A 12,148-nucleotide genomic window follows, 5' to 3' on the forward strand; every position below is an offset into this window, starting at 1 on the left:
ACGGTTCAGAAATTATGATTTTGATGTAAGAAGACCACCAAAAAAGTTCGAAGACGCCGAATTGCAAGCAGTATTGGATGAGGATGATACTTTGAGTCAGAAGCAAATGGCAGTAATGCTAAATGTTGCACAACAAACAATTTCTGACAGTTTGAAAGCTATGGGAAAGATCCAAAAGTGTGGAAAATGGGTGCCACATGAATTGAATGAAAGACAGGTGGAAAACCGAAAAACCATTTGTCAAATTTTGCTTCAAAGACATGAAAGAAAATCAATTTTGCATCGAATTGCTACTGGCGATGAAAAATGGATTTATTTTAAGAATCCTAAACGGGAAAAATCATGGGCTAATCCGGGATAACCATCAACAACGACTGCAAAACCAGATCGATTCGGCAAGAAGACAATGCTCTGTGTTTGGTGGTAAATGAAAGGTGTGGTGTATCATGAGCTTCTAAAACACGGTAACTCTGAGAATACTAATCGCTACAGACAACAAATGATCAATCTGAATTATGCATTGATCGAAAAAGACGAGAATGGGTCGAAAGACGTGGCAAAGTAATTTTTTACACGACAATGCACCTGCACACAAAGCAAAACTGGTTCAGGATACAATCAAAACACTTGACTGGGAGCTGCTACCCCATCCTCCGTATTCACCAGACTTGGCCCCTTCCGACTACCATTTATTTTCATCAATGGGACACGCATTGGCTGAGGAACACTTCGATTCCTACGAAGAAGTCGAAAATTGGGTGTCTGATTGTTTTGCTTCAAAAGACGAACATTTCTGTTGGCGTGGTGTCCACTAATTGCCAGAAAGGTGGTCAAAATGTGTAGAAAGCAATGGTCAGTACTTTGAATAAAATGTTTATACTTTTCAATTCAAAATTAGTGTTTCATTTTCACAAAAAAATGCGCATTTCATACCGGTACACCTGGTAAACAAAACTATTCTTGAATGTCTTCGAGGACACGCGACAAAATTCAATGAAACCTTTGTATTCCAGCAACTATGACAACTCTTACTGCACAACCCTTTTCATCTACTATAATAACCAGCTATTCTATTCATTCTAACTTCTTGCTATAGCTCCACATCCCACCAACATTTCAATTTCTTTGTACTTTGCCTCCCTTTGTGCAAACGGTGTAGGATAAGGTTTCACTGAAAAAGGCTGAAGCAATTATATGTATAGTTTACATGGTCTGGCTGAAAATATCTCCCTACTTACACACACACTTATTTCATTCCGACATTCTATGTCACGACATTAAAAAAAAAAACAGTATCGAAAACGACCAGTTCATGAGAAATTTTTATTGCACCATTATTCACAAAAAGAAATACACGGCAAAGTCACATTACTGTGACCACTGCCTACGTTCCGCGCCAAAACGTGGAAAACAGTGCCGTCCTTGACGTAATGCGGAAACGTAATGCGGAAATGCAGTGACTTACCACTGGCAATGGCTGGAAGCATCTCCGAAACGGCTAGCTTTGTAAACTATTCGCAGGCCTCCATGTTTAAGGAATACCATGGAAGGAAAAGTTGTGCTATCCAAGACCGGCCGTGAGACAACTGTGGTGCACTAGGGGCCATAGATGACAAGGGTGCACGATGGATGCGGAGACGTTTAAGAGCGAATAGACGTGGAAGTACTGAGCAACTGATCGACCAGATGAACCAAGCGGTACCAATTGTTTCTCCTCAACGGCCGTTCACCGAACATTGCTGCTTACGGGCCTCTGCAGTGGGTGCCTGGCTCATGCACCCTTGCTGACTGCTGTTCAGTGGCGGGGAACGTTGGAATTTGCACACCAATAAGGCTGCTGAGTGGCTGATGATGGTCAAAGTAGAGAGGATATAAAATGTAGACTGGCAATGACAAGGATAGCGTTTCTGAAGAGAAATTTGTTAACATCGAGTATGGATTTAAATGTCAGGAAGTCGTTTCTGAAAGTATTTGTGTGGAGTTTAGCCATGTATGGAAGTGAAACATGCACGATAAAAAGCTTAGACAAGAAGCGAATAGAAGCTTTCGAAATGTGGTGCTACAGAAGAATGCTGAAGATTAGATGGGAAGATCACATAACATAACTAATGAGGAGGTACTGACTAAAACTAGGGAGAAGAGAAATTTGTGGCACAACTTGACTAGAAGAAGGAATCGGTTGCTAGGGCATGTTCTAAGTCATCAAGGGATCACCAGTTTGGTACTGGAAGGCAGCGTGGAAGGTAAACATCGTAGAGGGTGACCAAGAGATGAATACACTAAGCAGACTCAGAAGGATGTAGGTTGCAGTAGGTACTGGGAGATGAAGAAGTTTGCACAGGATAGAGTAGCATGGAGAGCTGCATCAAATCATTCTCTGATCTGAAGACCACAACAACAATAGTCTTTTGTGCTGGGACACCGGAGTGTCTACAAACTGATTGAAATAAGAATGGAGGTAAGGTATGTATGGGAAGTACTGAGAAAGCAAGTGTTCAAAGACAAGTTGAAGCAGACCATCCATCTCCGGTGGGGATGCCTTCACTCATCCGCCACTATGGCATTAGGACATCTGCAGATCTGTAACTGTTAGAAAATTCGCGATTTTTCTGTATGACAGTGCTTCGAATTCTGTTTGCACAATTGTTCCGATATCTCCACGTCTGTGCTTAGACAGTGATCTCTTTCCAAACAACAAGAATGTTTATGATTAATGGTGTTTTTGCATGAGTGCTCATGCTTTTTAACGGTGTGAACGTTTAACATTTCTGAGACGTATATTGACAGCAGGACGAACATTTCGCCGAGAAGTGTTAGCCGCACTGGGTACGCGTGCACCCTAGACACAACTCGCAATTTCCGTTAGGATCGCTAGGAACAATGGACCCTAAGGTATTCTAGAAATGATTTCTATAGCGTCCACGAGGGTGAGTCGCTCGGCAGTTAGGTCTTCCCTGGACCACAGGTAGAGACAGAGGGTTCACACACCAACAGCAGCAAACACACGCGCGTGTGACCCAACCGATGACTTGGCGCTAATTTAGATAGACACATAAGTGACGTCAGTATAACAGCCGAAGAACTTTTACATGCCGTAGGCAGCAACCCTGCACTGGCTCGCTGTGGCTGGACCTGTGGGGCGCGTTGGGGATCTGTGACAGTTGCGGTTGATGATAGTTCAGAAGCGTTTTTTACATGTATTGAGTATTTGTGCACTTGATTATTTCTGGCGGTTTAAGTGCTCAGAGCATTAGACATGAATTATGGTTTGAGTATTTATTAGGTGTTTTGGTGTTTGTTGCATTATTTTGTGAACAGGTGTGCAGTACATGACTTTGAAAGTTGACAATTAGCAAGCGTGTTTGGAGTCGACGTGCATGCCCTTGGAGTGTCTGCGCTGTGCAAGTAGGTCTTCGCTCCCATCCGCTTACATCAGCAACAGTGCCTAGGTCATCACGTATTTCGAGAGGAATTTCTCAAGTGTCAAGGGTTGCTGTCGCCTCATTCTTCCAGGCACCTGTGCGTCACTTTGTGTGGGGGGTGCCGTTGCATCCCGGATTCTGGGAGCATGTGCAATAGTCTCCTGTGTGGTCCAGTGGGCAGGAGGATGGGGGGGGGGGGGGGGGGCGGGCAGCGCGAGCTGCCTGCACGTGTTGTTTCCGAACAGATCGGCAGGTTATGCTATGCGTTATTTATATGGTTTGCGAGTTGATTTTGTGTCTGCACATGACTGTACTGTATTATTTAGGAGCAGTTTGCATGTTTGTATGCTGTGTAGTGAAATTACTTCGGTAATTTACAAGTTTTTTGTAGTGCATTATTTAGGAGTAGTTTAAAGGCTGTAGGCTGTGTGGCATGACCCCAAGCATGTCAGAGCTTGTGTTTTGTAGCAGTGTGATAAATATACTATCTCTCTTCCTCTATCCAGCAGCCCAGCACATGGTGGGTCATCTTCCTCTCCAGATAGCCATCTTGGGTTATGTTATGAAATGGACGCCAATGCTCTCTGGTGCCAGTACTGTGTACTAGGTCAGTTGGACTCCACACCCCACGGCGACGACACTGGATGGCGGTAGTGCATCAATACAGACTTATGCCCAGCACAGGCTGGGTCCTTTTCCCCACTGATCCCTAGGAAGAGGTGGCATTCAAGTGACAGGTTATTGGAGGTAGTCCAAGTGTTCTTTCTTTCCCACCATATTCTCAGTTTAGTAGATACAGTGCAAGTGGTATTTCTGTTTCCCTCCATTTTGCACCACCATCGTGGATTACATAATGGGACGTATGACAGCACACTCTGGTGGCGCTACTGTGTACTACGTCCAGACCTTATGGTGAAACACTCTTTGCCGCCATCTTGGATAATGGTATTTACATCTTCAGCTGATGTCATGTCAGCCATCTTGGATTACGTTACGGAATGACGACAGCACCCTCTGGTGGTGGTAGTGTGCACAAGGTCAGTTGGAGTCTGGACCTCATGGTGAACACACTGGGTATTGGTAGTGCTTTTAACTGTTTAAATAAATAGTGCATGCAAAATAAAGACTTATGTCCAGCACAGGTCGACTCCTCTCCCTGCCACTTACTAGCACGAGATGGCGGTCAGCTGACTTAGGTTAGTGGAGGTAGGCCAATTGAAATATCTTCCCAACATCTGTCTTAGGTTAGTAGAGGTGTGTTACATTATCCTGATGGAATTTGAACTTGCCGCCATTTTCTGTGAGAGGGGAGGGGAGGTGGGGCTAGTTACGAGAGGTCACCCAATTGACCTATCTTCCTGCCAAAATTCAAACTTCCCGCCTAAATCCGCCACCTTGAATGACGTCATAGCCACTATCTTGGGTTACATCATGTGCTGTTGCCAAGTCTACAAGACACTCACTCAGCTAATGTCATCGTCGCCTCCTTCGATACACCTGGCAACAATGCAGAGTTGCTCAGAACCAGTCTTGTCCCAATACTATCATGTTGCCTGGTCAGACGAGTCTCAGTTCAAATGGTACAGAGCAGATAGAAGTGTACAGGTATGGAGACAACCTCAAGAATATATATACCCTGTATGTCTGCAGGAGACAGATCAAGCTGGTGAAGGCTCTGTAATTGTGTGGGGCGTGTGCAGTTGGGGTTATACGGGACCCCTGATATGTCTAGATACAGCTCTGACAGGTGAATGTACATATGCATCCTCTTGGATCACCTGCATGCACTCATGGCAATTGTGCATTCCGCCGGAATTGGGCGATTCCAGCAGGACACTGCGACACCCCACACCTCCAGAATTGCTACAGAGTCTGTCGGGGAACTCTCTTCTGAGTTTAAACACTTCCGCTGGCTACCAAACTCCCCAAACATGAACATTATTGAGCATAACTGAGACGCCTTGCATCGTGCAATTCAGAAGATGTCTCCACCCCACGTACTCTTACGGATTTATGTACAGCCCTGCATGATTCATGGTGTCTGTACCCTCCAGCACTACTTCAAACTTTAGTGAAGTTCATGCCACGTCGTGTTGCGGCACTTCTGTGTGCACAGGGGGAGGGGCGGAGGCTAAACGATAATAGGCAGGTGTACCAGATTCTTTGGCTCTTCAGTGTATCTTTGGGGACTGTGTACACCCCTACATCCAGTTTGTTTTTCGTCGGCATGATGGCATCTACCAGCAGGACAATCCAACAACATGTTATACAGCTCACAGTCCACGTGTGTATCAGTCGAAGAGTATCAGGATGAGTTTACAATACTCCCCACATTTAAACCCAATCGAGTATCTGTGGGAGCATCTCAATCAGGCTGTTTGCGCCTTGGTCTTCAATCTCGAAATCTAGCACAGGTGGCCACAGCACTGTATTCAGCGTGGCGTCCCTGTAGAACCTTCTGGAACCTCACTGACTCTCTTCCTGCACGTCTGCTCTGAAAAGGTGTTTACCCAGGCGTATGACAGGTGTTTACATCAATGTGACTGGACCTTGTATTCCTGTAACTCGCAATATGAAAACCACCAAGTACGACACTCAAGTGCCATAAGTTCACTATCATACACCACAGAAGGTCGGTTTATTTCTATAAGCGAATCACAGTTCAAGAACCGTGATGTAAACGAACTGCAGTAGGTCGTCTAACGTAATAAATGGGAAAAAATAATTTATGTTCACATACCATACGAATGATGCAGCGGCAGAAGTCGACAGCGTACTAGGTATGACAATGCAAATACACGATTTAGAGGCTCACTAGCTGTTGCCAAACTGCTTCTCATTCTAATCAAAACTACGGATTTGCTACGGGTCAACATGTCATTGCAAATATTATCAGAAAAGTCTGATAGTTGATTTCGCATCGAAATAAACACTGTCGGTGTTCTATTCTATTCCCGAAAGTTGCATGTCGGCACGTGTTGTGTGGAGTGATTGGTTGATAGAAGAAACCCAAGAGGACGCCACTGTTAGTACTGGGGACTCACGTTTGGGAAGACAACGGTTCCAATTCCTGTAGGACCATCCACACTTAAGTTATTCGTGAGTTCCCTAAATTGTTCCAGGCAGTTGACGGGATGGTTCCTTTCAAATGGGTACGAGCGACTTTGTGCCTCATTCTTACGTAATCAAAGTTTGTGCTCCGTCTCTAATGACCGCGCTGTCGTCGGGACTATGAACACAAATGTTCCTTCCTTTTATTGTAAATAAACGCGTTTTTGCTATAATTGTCTGCGTGAAACTACCATAAAATGGAAGGTCAGCATACGAAACTATCACCAGTTGCAACACGTCAGTCGCTAGCCTGAAAACCTGCAGAAACCATTCAAGCTGGCACAGGCTGACTCATTCTGTTTGTTGACTAGGTTTTGTCCTCCTTTGAATCTGTAGTAGTGCTCTCTCTGATTTCGCAGTTACTTTCTAACACAGCGGGACTTCTCTGCCCCTCAAAACTTTCCACAGTGAGTACCTGTCTACGTTGAACTGTATAGTAACTCTATAACAAATAAAATAAGATTTTGGAGAAATTCGCGACAGGAAACCGCTTATTACCTTCTGCAAGGCATGGATGCTTTTGTAAGATAAAGATGGACACAGACAGTTGAAGAAATGAACTTCTCCCAAAAACTCCGCTGCATACACTAAGAAACAGTCTCTTACGTCACCCTAATGAGGCCGCAAATACAAATGTGAAAACATCAAGAGCGCCTAATGAAAGGTCACATACGATGAAGAGTAAACAAGATTTAAGGACACTCAGACGGAGATTTAAGGACACTCAGACGAAATTCTCTGACTGATGACCATGGTTTTGATGGTGTTCACCCGGAATTTATTGTTCATGCCGAAGACAATACTACTAAATAGATAGTGTCGCAAGTTCCATGCGGCTTTTCGCAGATGATGCCGTAATATACAGAGAAGATGCAGCATTGCAGCGAAATGCAGGAAGAATTGGAGCGGATAGGCACTTGGTGCAGGGGGTGGCAACTGACCCTTAACATAGATAAATGTAATGTATTGTGAATACATAGAAAGAAGGATCCTTTATTGTATGATTATATTATAGCGGAACAAACAATGGTAGCAGTTACTTCTGTAAGATATCTGGGAGTAAGCGTACGGAACGATTTGAAGTGGAATGATCATATAAAATTAATTGTTGGTAAGGCGGGTGCCAGGTTGAGATTCATTGGGAGAGTCCTTCGGAAATGCAGTCCATCAACAAAGGAGGTGGCTTACAAAACACTCGTTCGACCTAGCCTTGAGTATTGCTCATCAGTGTGGGATCCCTACCAGGTCGGGCTGACAGAGGAGATAGAGAAGATCCAAAGAAGAGCGGCGCGTTTCGTCACAGGGTTATTTGGTAAGTGTGATAGCGTTACTGAGATGTTTAGCAAACTCAAGTGGCAGACTCTGCAAGAGAGGCGCTCTGCATCGCGGTGTAGCTTGCTGTCCAGGTTTCGAGAGGGTGCGTTTCTGAATGAGGTATCGAATATATTGCTTCCCCCTACTTATACCTCCCGAGGAGATCACGAATGTAAAATTAGAGAGATTCGAGCGCGCACGGAGGCTTTCAGACAGTCGTTCTTCCCGCGAAACATACGCGACCGGAACAGGAAAGGGAGGTAATGACAGTGGCACGTAAAGTGCCCTCCGCCACACACCGTTGGGTGGTTTGCGGAGTATAAATGTAGATGTAGATGTAGATGTAAATGGCTCACACATTCTTCTCTGTGATAACTGCAACTGGACATACCTTCAAACAGTTCAAAAATTCGAAAATCATCACTCTTTTGAAACAGAATAATCAGCTAGTCAACATGTCAGCGTATCACACGGCCTGGAGCAAGAGTGTCATCTACAAACGACTAACAGTCATATCCTGTCAAACAATAGCATGCCTAGTACACAATACGCTCAGTAACAAATCTTTTCAAGTCACAGTTGATTGAAATACAAGCAACACAAGGATAACATATAATGGAATACTACAAAGTTCAGTCTTGGCGATCCCTCGTCTTCAACCTTTCTTCCAGCCACGAAGGGAAAGTAAGTTATGGTGTGCTTCGATGCAGCCGCAGAAGCAGTTCCCAACATAGACGTTAATCAACTGCGTACCTCCCAAGTACCTAGCAATGAAACTCGACTGCACCCTTACGCACGGTAGAGACACTCTGTGAAACTATTGGAACAGGAACTGCTGAAACCCTTCAGATCTCATCCCTTGCTCTACTGTACTCTGTGAATCTATAATGATCAACCATATGATTATCACCCTCTACCTACTGCCGGAATGTCCACATTACTGGCACAGATAATAGCGGCGAAGCGTCATGGAATGAAAGCAATGACACCTTGGTAGGTCGCTGGAGGGAGTTAGCACCACATTAGCACACAAAACACATTTAATTCACGTAAATTCGAGGAAGTGTAGCAATCTGGCGAGTTGGCGGGCCAATACACCAACCGGAGCCCGCCACTGTGTTCCTCGAACCACGCCATCACACTCCTACTTTTGTCACATGGCGCACCACCTTGTTGACAAATTTCACGGCCGTCAGGACACATGAACGTCGTAGAATGGTGTACGTGGTCTGCAACCAGTGTACGATATTGACTGACCATCATGGGGCCTTTCACGAGTACAACTGAACCCACGGATGCACACGTCAATGTTCTCCTCCCAGAGTATAATGCAGCCGCCGCCACCCTGTCTCCGTCTTGCAATAAAGATGTCAAGAATCTGTTCCCCAAAACGACGGATTCGCGACATCCTATCGGCATGATAAAGAAGGTATCGCCGTTTATTAGACGATCCAACGCTCTTACATTCCGCCAATGTCCAGTGCCGATGGTCACGTGCCCATTTGAGTCGCAACCGTCGATATTGTGGTGTTAACACTGGCACGTGTGTGGGTAGTCGACTGTGGAGGCCTATGGTTACGAGTGTTCCGTGCACCGTGTGTTAATTTAAGTTTTATGCACACCTATAATAACATAAAAAGGCATTATATGTTGCAATTTCTTCCAACATAAATTATGTGCATTGCAATAGAAGCAGTGAATTGTAACGAATATTTTGAGTCACTGTTTACCTTAACAAGCATCTGAAATTTCCTACCGACAAGGCAATAACATAAAAATATTACCTTAACTGCCGCGCTCGTCAAGGTTTTATTCCTAACATTTCCATTACTTCATAAATCTCTGTAAAGAGAAATCCATTACCGTTTCTAAAAAGTATAACATTCAGAACCAAAGGTCGAGTAGAGCATCGAAACCATAATAAGCGATTAAAATAGAAGAGACATGGTATGTACACAGGCTCAACAGCGCCCTCTTTCGTGTAAAGGACAGGTCAGTGTTACGCAACGATATGCCGGTTCAAAATGGTTCAAATGGCTCTGAGCACTATGGGACTTAACATCTATGGTCATCAGTCACCTAGAACTTAGAACTACTTAAACCTAACTAACCTAAGGACAGCACACAACACCCAGCCATCACGAGGCAGAGAAAATCCCTGACCCCGCCGGGAATCGAACCCGGGAAGATATGCCGGTGCGGAGCCATGTTTCCTAAGTGGAAAACTGTCACTAAGTGCGACTAAGCCTCGCCAACATCACAGGGTTGATCATCGACGTGTGAGTACGTCCGAACGGGGAAGAATGATTGCTCTTTGGGAAGCGTGTCTGCCGTTCTGTGACACTGCGGCTCGTACGTACAGGGCACACGGCTGCAACAGTGAGGCGTGTGTGGGAGAGAAGAGTGGCGCACATAGCACCGATAGTGACACAGGGAACTGGACGACACAACGCGACCATAGCGCGACATGGCCACACCGTCCTGTCCATTCGGCACAAACGGACACAACTGCATCGTCCACAGTGTTGCCACGACGTCGAAGCACGGCGACGGGTGTGGACATGTCTACGTCGCCCATTCGACAACGTCTTTTGCGAGCCGGACTGGTGGCACACATGCCATTGCGTCGGCTACAACTGACTACAACTCACTAATGCCGCAGACTGCGATGGACACGTGAAAGCCGATACTCGCGCGCTGAGGCGCAGAATGCATTTGTTTCCGGTCGAGTCCCGCTTCAGCGACGCCGTCATAAGCGTTAGACGCCGCCATGGTGAACGCAACCGGGCACACCGCATTGTAGAGCGACATAGCGGACAAAGGCCTGTAACAGGCGATCTCGCCTTCTACGGCGTGAGGCAATCTGAATAGCTACCAAAACATAACGGAGGTTTTACAGCCCGAGGCACCGCCCCTCCTGCAGTTCATTCCACATGCCATTTTCCACCAGGACAACGCGCGGCCACATGTGAACTCTCCCACAACATTATCTGCGTGATCGTTCCAGTTCAAGCTCTTCATAATTGTAATTGCTAGGTATTTAGCTGAATTCACAGCCCTTACCTTTGTTGACTTCTTGTGTACCACAAATTTAACAGATTTTGTTTAGTACTCATGTGAGTGAACTCTAATTTTCGGTATCCCGAAACAACTGCAAATTTCTGTATCGTATCTACGACATTTTGGAATTGTTTTTGATCTTCTAATGGTTTTACCAGGCGGTAAATGACAGCATCATCGGCAAAACAATCTAAGAGTGCTGCTCAAATTGTCTCCTAAATCGTCTGCATCCACCAAAAGCAGAAGAAGGACTATAACACTCCCTTGGGGAACACCAGATATGACTTCTGTTTTTATTCGATGACTTTCCGTCGATTACTATGTGCTGCGACCTTTCTGACAGGAAATCACGTACCCAGCCGCACAGTTTAAACTATTTATGCAAAAGGAAATCAATGGCTTCATTAAAAAAAACATTTGGAGTTCGTCGGTATTAAAAACTAAAATAAGTAATTAAACAAATAAACGTAACTGAGAAAAGTTTTCAGATAGAAATTTTCGGAACGGTTGGATTGCGAGGTAGCAAAACGACGTCGTAGAGATGGGATATGAAAAACGAAGAAAGAATAGCTGAAGAAAAGGACACAAGAAATGAGAAGAAACTAAAGACGCTATATAGCTCCCACTGAAGAGCAGCAGATCACCGCAGTAAATCTGTGGGAAAGATCCATCTGGTGGTGACTGTAACCCTGGGACGACCGCCTGAGACTGGCGCTAGTAACTTTATCGCAGCTGGCGGGCCGCCAAAGGGCCTTATTAGTTCGGCGGCAAATCCTCTAAGATGAGATGCTGCAAGACAGTGGTCATATTCTTCAAACCTCCGATCTCGGCACAAGTACCGTGACTGTAGTTGTATAGTGAAAGTTTCAAACGCAAACGGTAAGAGGACTTCATGTATCCGGTATGGTCTAGTGGCTAGGATACCTGGCTCTCACCCAGGAGGCTCGGGTTCGATTCCCGGTACCGGAAAAATTTTACTCCACAAATAGCCGTAGAAAATTTATCAAGTATTCGGTATTAATAAGTATGTTCGTAAAGTGCAATCACTACCTCGAATGATCTCGGCATAAAGCTTTAGAAAGATAAATACAAGGACGTGTTGCATATCTCTGGTTAGCAACGTCAACAACCATCAGTTTTCGTGTGGTTCTCGCGAAATATTGAAAAATACAGATAATTTAGTGTGTGTTCACCTACAAATTAGTGTTGCCGTGTGTTTTTGCGGTGTCAACGAGTCCCTG

The 12,148-nt window shown here is 45.0% G+C and overlaps 1 non-coding gene across 1 annotated transcript; it reads left to right on the forward strand.

The window, feature by feature from the left end:
* The first annotated feature begins 11,804 nt into the window (after positions 1–11,804).
* Trnae-cuc (transfer RNA glutamic acid (anticodon CUC)) lies at positions 11,805–11,876 on the forward strand. Its single transcript has one exon. It is a non-coding gene; the product is annotated as a tRNA-Glu (tRNA).
* The last annotated feature ends 272 nt before the right edge of the window (positions 11,877–12,148 follow it).

Source organism: Schistocerca serialis, chromosome 10 (genome assembly GCF_023864345.2).
Source record: "Schistocerca serialis cubense isolate TAMUIC-IGC-003099 chromosome 10, iqSchSeri2.2, whole genome shotgun sequence".
Lineage (NCBI taxonomy): Eukaryota > Metazoa > Arthropoda > Insecta > Orthoptera > Acrididae > Schistocerca > Schistocerca serialis.